This window comes from Myripristis murdjan, chromosome 22, assembly GCF_902150065.1.
Source record: "Myripristis murdjan chromosome 22, fMyrMur1.1, whole genome shotgun sequence".
NCBI lineage: Eukaryota > Metazoa > Chordata > Actinopteri > Holocentriformes > Holocentridae > Myripristis > Myripristis murdjan.
This window is the reverse complement of record NC_044001.1, coordinates 18,377,187-18,390,388: the sequence shown is the minus strand read 5'-3', so window position 1 is coordinate 18,390,388 and position 13,202 is coordinate 18,377,187.

The window sequence follows — 13,202 nt, the reverse complement described above, 5'->3', positions numbered from 1 at the left end:
ACGAACTGCACAACACAAATCTCATCATCTCATCACCTCGTCACACAAAAGCAGAGTGGTGGGAGAAACAGGCGATGACAGACTGTACAAACTGTGTCTGTCAGTCACCGTGATGGAGGTGAAAGCAGCGAGGGCAGCAGGGCCAGAGGGCCGCTCAGCACTCAGCCACAGTTAACCTACCAGGAAGGAAGACCACATTCATGTTGGCCTCTACTGAAACTGTATTTTATTTGGTGTTAGCTTTTATTTATCCATTCATTTTAGATTCTATATACTATATTAGTCCCCAAAGACAAAATTCATTTTGAAGCTTTATTTAATTTTATCATTATTATTATTATTATTATTATTATTTTAGATAAGATATACTGTATTAGCCCCAAAGGGAAATTTGTCCTTTACTCCATGCACAGTCCACAGTCCAGACACATAGCGATTCACGACAATTAAAAAATATACACACATTTAGTACAGTGTGCACACATTTAAAGTACAATACAAGAGTAGAAATTTCAATATAAAAAAAAATATGATAGACAGCATGTCTCCAAAGATAGAATTTCAATGGTACCAACAAGCCTGACTGTACAGGAAAAAAAAGTATTTTCCACAGCAATATATAGCAATACAAGGGGCAAGACAGTGAACTTAAATGTTTCTAAAGTTGCTTCTTTTCACATGTAGTGTAATATGGAATTATATTAATTAACTGTAATGAACAGTAATACATGAATATTAGTCAGAAAAAAACACTGCTGCCACTAAGTTACTGCCTGAGTGTTTGTGTGTCACACATTTGAGGGAATATTCCTCGGCATTTTAAATAGTAAATTGCAAAAGTTCTCTGCCCAAAATAGTGTATGTTTTTCTCTCTCTGTCTCTGTCTCTCACTCTGTTTCTCATGTAATTAACATGGATTTTGAGGAGTGTTAATGCTAAGGTGAAACGTGAACGCGAACATCTGAACCACAAAGCACTTGAATTAATCAAACCATGTGTGCACTCGTTCAGTTTTTCACAAAGCTCGAGCTTCTCATCATTCACAAAATTACTATTATGCATACGCTGAATATCCCCCCTCCGATCTGCACTGCTTTTCATAATGGAACAAACAGAAGCACAGGGGAAGTGATGAAGATGATGAGGATGGTGAGGATGATGAGGACTACCTCTCCAGGCCAGGGGTGGAAGGCACTCAAGGTAGACTGATTAGCCTGCTCGGTTTGGCTGATTAATCAAAGCCCGTTAGAGCTTTTATTAGAGAGAGAGAGAAGGGGAGAAAGAAAGAAAGAAAGAAAGAAAGAAAGAAAGAAAGAAAGAAAGAAAGAAAGAAAGAAGGAAAGGAAGGAAGGATATGACCACCATTTTTTTTTCACTCATTCTTTTCCCAGAAAGCAATATTCTCAGGTGGAAACATTGCAACTTCCATCTAAAGGATTTTTCATGCTCTTATTCTAGTCATGAAAATGCTGCTTGTACATGTCTCATTTCATTTAGTTTAATGTTTCTACTTTAGCACACTTGCTGTCACATTTGAATGAAAACTCAAAACCTCTGCTTCAGTATCTGCGTTTGTCTTTGAAAATCCACAATCAAACTCATGACAAAAAAAGGGAGGGAGAATAATTTAGATCGTTTTCCGCTTTAATTTGATGAATCTTTAAATTTTCCATTTCTGTATTGAAAAAAGAACAATTTTTATGCTACAAACAATCTTCTTTTGTTAATGGCACATTTCTGTGAAAATACTGTCAAAATTTCATCACATCTGTATCATACAGTCCGTGCTCCCCAGCCATGACGCTCTTGCCCATTCGAAGATTTAGGCAAAAGACACAACTGGATGTTTGCCATGAGATCCCACAGCTTGGGAACATCCTTCTTAAGGGGCTTAAAATCAATTCTTAAGACTGATTGTTATAGACAGGCTGTATTATAGTTGTTCTTTGCCTATTCATTCATGTTCTTTTGTTCCTGTTATTGCCTTAAACCCGTACTATCAATCAATATCTGTTTTGTAATAGCTGACTTTTTATGTATTAATGTTTGATTATCTGTTAAACAAAAACAAAGGAACAAAAACCTTCTCAAGATGCAGAAAATCGTTTAACCACACTTCATTATCATTGTTTATATTGTCTGTACAAGTGCATTTAGATACTGGGCGCTGTATGTAGCTCTACGATAAGCAAAGCCATGTCCTTTATCACCGTGGACATGAACAACTCAAGACAGAAACAAGAAGCGAGACTCTAATCCAGCGAGCCATACATGTCGAGCCCGGCTCTGCTACACCGACAATGAATGAGAGACTTTGTGGACTCATGCAAAGTGTGTCTGACCTTTTACATTCAAGCGAGCTTGATATTAAAGTACTGCTGACACCTCCAAATCAGAAAATGAACACCTATCACCCCGAGGACAGTTGCAATCACCCTTTCCATCCTTTACAATTCATTCTCAATGGAGCTAGACCGCCGTGTAACATGAGACTGTAACTTTCCTCTCTGTCTCTGGCTGTGGAAGACAGTGGTGAGGGTTTACTAATACAGACCAATCTATCAGGCGTTTGAATGTCATATTTTCAGAGCTGAAATTCCTTGGTGGCACCTTGTAAGATGGATTTGAACATATTATGCTGTGTTTTACCACCACAGTTTGCCGCAGAGTTCATTGGGAATAATGGGAAAGGAGGGTTATGGTGGTAATAGAGCTCACATCTGTCTGAGGAGCCCCTGGTTGACCCGCTGTGTTCGCCACTCCGGATGCTCTTGTCCAGCTCTGTACCCCTTTGCACGGCTCCAAAATGGCCTTCCCCAGCCTGGTCACCCGTTTCCATTTATCTGCTGGGATAACTATAAAAATCTGTCAAGAGGCAGGGTGGGTTTTTTCGCTCTGCTCCAGCCAAGCTGGCAGATTGAGAGCCCCCTGTAATGCACAAGTCTGTTTTTATTATTCTTGCTGGGGGAACACTATTTCATCAAGCGCATGATTCCACAGAAGAGAGGAGATAGCCCCAGCCTGGCTATATTTCTTCCAATCAAACATTCCAAGGGGAAAAAATGAGTGGGTGCCATCAAATCCCAGAATAATGCTGCCAGATTTTATGTAAAAAGAAGGACTGATGGACAAATACAGGAAGGCAAGACAAGTTTAATGACGTGTGTTCAGGAGCTGAGATTGGAAAACTGACAGAGAAAAGCAGCCTCTTTGCTGGAATATAAATTGTTGTGCGCTGTAAAAAGGCTTTTATCTGGAGTGAATATGGGACGTAATACACAGGTCAGGGTTAAGTCATTTTCTCCGGCAAGTTAAGCGAATAATGAAGGCGAGCCCGCGCGGAGAGGAGCACTGCTACTGCCAGTTTGTCTTCATTTATTATGCCAAATCTCATGATTTTGGCGTTGGCGCGGTGAGTGCTCTGGCGCGCACCGGTGGACGACATATCGCTTAATTTACACAAGGTAATGAAAGCAGGGAATGGGAGGACAAAACAATTTACCTGCTGACACGGGAAGAAGTGATTTGCGAACATGGGGGTGAGCGAAAGAGCAGGCAGAGGGCCAGGGCCGAGGGGCGGAAGAGGAACGGAGATAGGGATGAGGTGAGGAGGAGAGGAAGGCATGTGGAGGAACGTAAGGGAGCGAGGTGGAGAGGAAAACGGAAAAGACGAGGTTGAGCACCGGTGAGAACTGAGAGAGGGAACTGAGCTTTCAGCCTCTGGGCTCAGACATGGCGATGGCTCCAATGAGGCTACAGTAAGCTCTTTCTCTCTCTCTTTTTCCTCCCCCACAACCACAGACACCGCACCCCACACACAAAAATACATGCAATCAGGGGGAGAAATTGACCTCAAATCTGATGGAGGGTCTGTGCTGACAAGGCCCTTGTTTTACTCCACCTCCCACCCACCCCCCCCACTCCCCCAATTGTAATCACTTATCAGAGAGCCACTTGTGTGGAAAGGATGGGGGAGGTGGCTTCAACAATAATAATCACACTGGTGCTGCAACAGGTACAGTATGTGTACCAAAAGACCCAAATCTCTTCCTGTTGTTCCAAATCTCTAACTGCTTGATTAATGCATGATTTTTTTTTTCATCAGAAAAAAAAATGCAAAGCAGATTTAAAACTGGCACTCTTTCAAATGTACAAAATGAGGCTGATTTACTCTTTAAAGACGCAGCCTGCCATTATGATGCTGTCAGCCGTTTGCCTTGCATGCACATGGACTGTAATCACAGTCCCAGAAATGACCCGACTTGGGATTAACTGCGTAAGTAATGATTCAGATCTTAATTGGATGTGACGAAGGCCAATCACTCCATGGTATTGATGGATGTGTTTCTAAAAGTACAACTGGCCATTCAGCTGATGGCCTTTCACCCAAACAGAAAAGAGTCTGGCTGAGACTCCATGACAATATGGCTAGAGCAGCACTGTAATTTTCCAATCACTAGCCCTTCAGGCCGGGCCACTCCTTGGGGCAGTAAGATCAGATGAGCTCCGGCATTTTCTTTTGTAGGAGGCCAAACTCTATTTGTCTGCTCACAGGAACAAAAACAATCAGGGAACCGAGAGAGAAAGAGAGAGAGAGAGAGAGAGCAGCTTTTTTGGTCTCTCTCTGGAGAGGGGCCAGAGGCAGAGAAGGGGGGCAGGAGGAGGGGGGAGGGACAGAGGGGTGACACAGATAACCGAGTCCCCCCTGCCCACTGTGGGTGGCTGGTTCTGGTGATGATGAACGGAGTTGCGGCTCAGCGCCGGGGCCCTGCTGTCAATGCTCGCCACAGGACGAGACAGAGAGAGGAAGTGTCACTCTCGGCGGGCCTGCTGGGCCAACCTGGACTCTGCTGAGTCCTGCTGCTTGAGTCTTCACAACAAATCAAACACCATAACACCCCCCCGCACACACACACACACCACCTCTTCCCCTCCCCTCCCCAGACCGAGCCACACACACACACACACACACAGCGAGGTGGCCTCCACTGTCTGGAAGAATGTGCTAGCAGACAAAACACAGGGCATCACGAGGGAACTGAGATAACCTAATAATCAAGCTTAATATCTCCTTAAATCAGCGAACGGTGGAGTTTTTCAGTGTTTGGGCTGATATTCAGAGCCGTACAGCAGGATGGGAGTTGTGTCCTCCTTGGAAGTGTGACTAGTCCTTGGGTCCCGGTTGCGAGGAGGCTCCCTGTCGCCTCTCCTCCGTCCTCCGCTCTTCCAGGCCACGGCTCTCTCCACAGGCTTATTTCCCCTCACAATGAGAGGTGACAGTGAACAGCGGAACTCGTCAGTGTGAATAACACGCAGTCACGCTTGGTGAGACCCTCTCTGGTCTCATGGACACACACACACACATACACACACGTGTCACAGAGACTCAGGGGCCTAGCAGTAGGTGCACTGTCGGCCTCGGTGCAACCCCTTCCATTACAGCTTAACCAGCGACAAATTGAGCAATTTGATGGGTTAAATTTGACGTGTTTGCCAGGCGGACTCATGTTCACGTTTTGTTGAACAGTCACCTGTCCAGACCTTCATAGAGTGAGGTGTCTATATGAATTTTTTGGTAAATGCTATTAATGCAAACAGTGTTTTCAATATAGCATACTGTGTATCAGATTCATACAAGGTAAGCCTTTTTGGGGGGTTTGGTTTTGTTTAAGCTCACATTACTGTAAAATCAGGTGCATGTCCCTTAGTGAATGTGCTGTTCTCTTTAGACATGCAGTGTCCTTCAGTGGCAGCTTATAAGAGCAGTCCATAACACAACCAATGGTCAGGCTTAATTTACCCACTTTCTCTGTCCACTGCCCCATCAGCATATAGTATCACATAACTGCTAATGGGCTAATGGAGGCGGGGGGGAGCGAGGGAGAGAAGAAGACAGTGATAGTTAGGAAATGGAGCTCAGGTTCATCCAAACATTTAATAACTTATCCAATCTGGAGCGTTCACCTCTTACTGGGCTAATTATATCATTTAACTGGCCTGGATGAGGGGCCAGTGTGGACGCTCTGTCTTACACTGTCATCACATAATTATGACTTATGCCAGCGCAGCCTAGCAAGCTGGATGAAGTCAGCTTGCCATAAATTTTAATGATCACTTAGACAATACGAACATTCGCAGGGCTTCCACGGCATTAACAGGAAAATATGGACGCCATCACCAGAGGGCTTGCCGCTGCAAAAAGCAGATGACTGGGGACACGGGAGAGAGAGGAGGGAGAGGTAAGAGGAGAGGAGGAGAGACGCGAAGGCAGGTGAGTTGGGTGAGATGTTCGGGCTAGATGAGTTTATATGGGGCAGACGCGGACGCTTGCATGTGTAAGATCAGTTTCTGTGGTCACTGCGCTGCTAGGAGGCCAGCGTCAGGCCTGTCACAGTAGTCTGTTTCAATGGAAAAACTGCACCTGACACTCAGTTGCTTGTGATGCAACTACTGACCTCGTTTAAGGGAGTGAAACCCGTTGTACGAAGCTGAAGGGATGCAAATATGACACGCTGGTTTTGATGCTTTCACCTCAAAGTGCCAAAAGTTTCTAATAACTTTCAAAAGTTGAAAAAAAAAGAGAAAAGGCCATAATAGTGAGAAAATAGATGGGGTATAATGAAAAGGGTTGAGTGTCTTTTTTAATAGCTGTAAAATGGCTAATTAGTCCTCTATGATTGATCATTGTGGGAGCACGCATTGGGAGGTTTGAGTCTCCTGAGCTTTAATAGTTTTCTGGTAAAATAATTTTACATTTCTCATGTAATTAAGAAATGTACTATGACCTAAGTGACCTTTAACTGTGGCATGTGGGTGTATTTTGCCCAAGCAATGTGAGCTCATGAAGTTAGTGGCAATAAATGTGTTTGAAGCCACACAAAGAAGCTGTTTTTTTATGTGACTAAAAAAAAAGCGTTTATTTAAAAAGTAGTAGTGGCTAAAAATAATTACTGCAGGATAAGCAATATTGATTAAGAGATTTAAAGGGACTTCACGGACAGCAGATGGCCAATCCAGTATTCTGCACTTATGAAAAAGGGAGAAGGGGAGCGCTGGAGAGATGTGCAATCCAAAGAGAAGTTGATCTCCCTTGCACTTAATATTAATGTCTGTTTTGTAGCTATCCCGTTTCAGGAGGACCCAGCCTGTGCGATAGAGCGATTGAATGACAGAGATTACCTGTTTGGAAAGCCCCACGAGACGGCTGATTGATAATGCATGACACAAAAATGTTTTTGTTTACCCACAGATATAGCTGCGAGCAGGGTTTCAGTTTCTTGTTTTTTCCTTAGAAACCTGATTCACTGGACTGGAGTGGATTGAGGAGAGAGTCACGGGTCATTTGGGTCTCGCCTGAGAGTCGACTGCGGTGTCTTGCTCCGTATGTCCCTCTGCCTTCTAGACCAGGGGTCGTCCACATCATATTCATCCCATTCAGCCCATGTTGTCCTAGAGGGGGTATAACATGAAAACATAATCTCACGCCACAATTTCATTCCTCCACCAGCATTAGATTAGATTGAAAGTTCCCTGCACACTTTCCTGGGGCTGTCAAATGAGCTGTCAGTCATGTGTCAGAGCCGGCCCCTGCTCATCTGCTCTAATACATCACAGCCTTTTATATGGATCACTATGAGTGTTGCTTTCTACACAGACACTAGCAGCCCCTCCGCTGGGACTCAGGGTGATTGATAACATCTCTCCAGCTCTTCACACTCATGCCCATTTGTATAGTTGGTTGGAGAAGGGCCCCTTGTGTCCACAGTGCCCATCTTCGCCCCACGGAGAACATGACATCAGCCGCTGCAACACTGCAGGCTGCTGTGACACATGCTAGGATTGAAGCACTTCCATTCATAAAGTAGAGTGTGACAGCCGTAAACAGTTCACACTTACCGGATGCTGATACCAGCAAGAGTTTACAATAAAGGGAAGCAATATAGTGAACCAGCTCACGTAATGGAAATATCGACAAACAGTGTATTTTTTTTTTTTTTTAGATGGCCCCTCATATTAAAGATACCATTACAACAGTTCAGCTATTTTATGAACTACTTGATACTCATGATATCATTGTTAGATAAATATTTATTAGTCATAGTTAAGAGAGAGATTATTATTTGTTAGCATGTCAGCATAGTTTTAAGGCTTTAGAGACACTAAGGCGTTAATTCCAATTTGAGTGTTGAGATTACCGAGGGGAATCCTGAGCCTGTTTTGTGTACAGTCATATTGGCAGGTGGTCACCCTGCCAAGCTAATGGCCACTTGGCACATAGACAGCTATCCATCCCAATCTCAGCTTCAGTAATCCAATTGAAGTGACCTGCTTGGCATGAGAGAGACTCATCTGTCTTTACTGTTCATTAACAGGGCTCCTCCTGGAGCTCGTGAGCCATTCACATTCCTTTGGATCGGCCCGAAACCAAACCCCATCAGTGAAACACCGGATCGGTGCAGGATATTCTGCAGCGGAGGGTGGACACAAAATCACTGCTGTGTGGTGTGAACTCAAAAAATAGAAAACGTCCCTTAAGTGTGAGCTACATATCTCGATAGACCACATAAAAAAGCACTCTCTGATTTGCCATATGGTCTCAGAAACTTGTCAATAAATAGATGTGTGATTCAGTTCAATATCATTACATCCCTCCTATGTCTTCTCTAGCCCCTCTTAGTCTTTCCTGAGTAAAGAGCCTTCGTGGGATTTTCTTTTTTTTTTCTTTCTGTGGCAGGGCTTTTCGTCCAGGGGTGGAATGATAATAATGTTTCTAATCTTGTTACATTGCACACAGAATTGTCTCCCATGTTAATGATGAACCAGCCCCCTCCCTGCTCCAGTGAGATGCTTACTTTCAATTTGTGTACTGTCATCTCCCCGCCACGCGGCTGAAATTGATGCACCCTCTTCCTTTTAATTAAATCAAAAAACAGTCGGGGGTCCGGGCAGGTGGGGGACCTGCGCCCATACAGCCATCAAAAAGACCTGGCTGACTCCGAGCCGAATTTCAGCAGCACTTGCTTTTCCCTTTCTGTGCGCCACTGTGTGCTCCTTGTGCCACGTTATGCATGGCATTGATATCAGTAAATTATGGGTGTCAAGGATGTCAAGCATTGTTAATGATCCACAAGAGGCCTGCGTCTCCAGTGTAGTTGTGTGAAGAAAAACAATAAAAATCTGGGCTCCATGAAAATCCAACTTTCTTATAAAAAAACATTTTCAGTTGGACAAAAAAAAAAAAAAAAAACAATCCCAGGAATCTGTCTTTTTTGCCCAGGTAGGCTTGCCCTCGGGTAGAACTGGAGCCAAAGTCTAAGAAATGAGAGCGTAAAATTCCCACACATTAGATGCCGGATAATTGGATTTCCTGTGTCCTGTACGGTGGGCGGTGGGCGGTGTGGATCCTGCAGCTGTGACATTATCAAGGTAACATAACCTGAAGGCTGTGGTGTAGCAGCACAGGCCCCGCAAGGCCTGTCCTCCAGTTCCACATCACTGCCTGCTTGGCTATTCATCCTGTGGACCCTGCAAATGAAATTATGGGAGGAAGAGCAAAGGACATTCTTTGGGAATTAATCCCATTTATGCCTAAACCCACTTCAAATTTTTATAGTGAGGCCCTCTTTAGATGTAAGGCACATTTACAATTAGACAGGGCCTTGGGAGGACTGAAAAAAAAAGTATTGGTTTGTTTGTTGTATAACTTGTAGAGACAGACAGAAAATACACGAGCTCTTGGACAGATGAAATGATGACTGAATCAAATTAATGTCATTTCCAAAAATCAGCTGTTAATGACTCGCATGTGGACTGGATCTCAGGCACAAAAGTGTTATTTGATAATTGTCATTTTCCCCACACTTTTGTAGCACATAGAGCAGCAGGCAAATGGTAAAAAAAAAAAAATCTATTCTTTATGAGACAACATTTTTTAATATCTCTCATATCCCACAGAGAATCTGAAATAATTCTTTGCTCTGAATAGATGAAACCACAATACCCTGTCATTGGCCAATTTTTTTTTTTTTTTTAATTATTTTTATATTTTTAATTCCCTTATCCAGAGAGTATCTTTTGATTACAGTAATACCTGTAATCATTACCTTCTGTTCTCTGTAGCTGCAGTCAGATCTCACACAGTCCCACGGCCAGGTGAAGTCCTGCACACACCATGCAGGCCACTCGAGTTTGTTATCTGGAATGAAAATAAAAATATTAGCTTTTATTTAATTTTATGATCACAATTTAATTGGTAATACTATAATATACTTCAGAAGGATATTGCACAAACATCACATATAAACATTAAAATATCATACAGTAATATCACATTACAAAATACAAAATTACCACCATGATGAAGTCACTATAAAACCAACATGGATAGCACTGATAGTGGAAATTCCTATAGGAATAGTAGAAGTATACTATAAGGATACTGGGGTGATTTTTCATCAGAGAAAGCCCAATTTTTAGCTTCTGTTTATAGAAAATGATGACAGGTTTAGGGGTGAAATAATCAAACAAAATTGTCCCAGCATCCCAGTCCTGTAAGTTTGACGGTTACAGTCTATTATGCAATGAGGTTTTTTCCATTTATTTATTTATTGATTTAATGCAACTAAAAGACTGATTCAGGCCAAATTCCCGTGGAAGTTTGGCTTTATCCTCATTCAGATCTCATTAGCAGCTGGTGCAAAGATTAAACTGCAGCCTACATGCCAACTGTATGAAGTAACCTGCAAATTTGTCCAGGCCACAACTGCAGTGCTTCAGTCAAAATGTAATCTAACTTGTCCTAAAGTTGCAAAATAAGAGTCAGCCTTTGCAAGTTTAAATGTTTCCCTTTTAGCTCTGTTGTAGTTGCTGTAACTGCATTGCATCCTAGTTAATGCCTCATCATAATATTCTGCTCCAAAACTCCTCCTGAAGCTCAGAGCCACATCAGGCACCTGACATCAATGAGCCCCGTCTGTTTACCTTCGCGATGCATTGCAGATAAACACTGCCCCCTAGTGACGCCACGTGAACACAATGATTCAAACATCATCATCTGCTCTGTGCAGTGGGGCCAGGTCTGCACGACTCTTCAGCCTTTATTTCGTACAGGATTTTAATTTAACTCATAGATTTTTGGTGTTTCAATTGTATGTGCTTTCACAAATATGCTTGTGGAAAGATTATGAATAAAAACTATTGCAACTTATTGTTGCAATTCTACCCTGCAGCCTATGTTCATGTGCTCTTACTGAGTTTCAGATTATAAACTGATACATAAATTATGAGATGTTAAAATAGAAAATAATCATTGTGATTTTTGTAGCAAATCTTAGAAAAATAAATATAATTTTATATCCCAATGCAAACTAAAATTATTCTCACGCTCATTCTGCTACCTTGGTAAGTATGCTGGCTCTGCATCCATCACTGAAATAAACCAACACATCTCCTTTTGTCACAAACTGGAGATACACAGCTAAAATTAGGACACGCGCACACACACACACACACACACACACACACACACGCCTATTAGTCCAAGGGCTGGGCTGATTACAGCTTCTTCACTGTGCTCATCAAGAGCAGCACAGACCACAGTCAGAGATGAGAGGCCCCACACATCCCCGTATACACACAGTATACACACACACACACACACATGCAGTGTATACAGTAGGCTACTGTCTCCAGCGCACACACACACACATACTGTACTTAAAACACACAAACAAATTCATAAACACACAAACACCCAGAGCAGCAGACTCCTCTGCCAGCCACACAGCTCAGGCAGGTCCCTGCCATTATCCCCTCCTCTACCCTAAACACGCAGTTTTAATTTCAAAGCTCTGATTAGCTGATGATTGCATGACAGCCGCCGACCAGGTTCCCTTTTCGCCCGGCTCCCAGACTGCAACTCAATCATGCCCAATTAGTGGGTCCCCAAACACTCTCTCTTATTAGAGGACTCATAATCGACTCATTGTGTCCTGATTTGGCAAATAAATCACTCTGGAGGCTGCTGACTCCCCCCTCCCTCCCCCAACCCTCTCTCACTCTGTCTTTCACTGCCCACTCCCCTTCCTTGTCCAGGGGTTCAGTGACAACGTTTTCAGGCATGCTTTTCATTGGAGCTGACAGTTTGAGCAACGCCGGACTCCTTTTTTTTTTCATTCCCCCTGAAGAATGAAGAATAATTTAGCGGCTAAGGCAAGGCAGGCAGCATGCGGGTGTCCTTGTCCTACAAGGTTAAGAATCCATTCCGTCTAAGCAAAAAAGGAGTGAATTAAAATAAATGATGGCCAGATATTTATTGCGAGTTTGTAGATGAAGCCAAGTCACTCCAGTGGACCAGCGGGGCCCGGGCTGCCAGTGGCTCAGTGTAGCCGAGTGACCTCCCTAACTCTCCCTGCCTAACAAGGGAATAACACTCAATGTCACATTACCCCTATCCTGCGTTTGATATATTTATTTATATCCCTATATATATTTATATCTATAAATGCACGTGTTGGGGACATTGGGGCGAAACGTCAAATGAGATAGCAGGACATATGAAATTATCTGGTGGTGGATGCTAAAAATATTTGTAATTTGATTGAAGAAGGGGGGAATCTTGAGGAAAACTGAGCTTTGGAGACAGTGCTGGTTGCTGACATGGACAAGGAGATCCTGAATGAAAAGGGACAGGACATATGGAGACAGGAAGCTTATCCCAGTGCCCTTGAGTCTGGAGACACAAAACTCAAGGGCGCAGCGGTCGAACTGTCTGACTCTGGTTGAAACAGGTCGGTAAAGACGGGGCCCAAGGAAAAAACCTTTCCGCCATACATTAGACATGCTGTTTATAATAAAAGAGAGAAAACTGTTGCAGAGACCCGACAAGCGACGGAGGCTCAGAGGGTGGATCGGCTTGAGCCAGAAGGACTTGAGGAGCACCAGGAGGCCTGTGATGTTGCAGGCAGGCAGGCAACCAGACTGTGATGTAGTGGACTCACAACCAGAGCCTGAGAGTAGATTTAGCAATGTCCCACTGTGACTGTGAGCTCACTCACCAGGCTCAAACACTCAGAGGTGACCTCTGGATGGTACAACTCAGAGACTTACCGTGGTATCAGTGGTAGTATTTTTGTAACACTGACTATAATAAATCTAGATATTTATCATCACTTCCTCCGTCCATGCCAGCCGACCATTTGCAC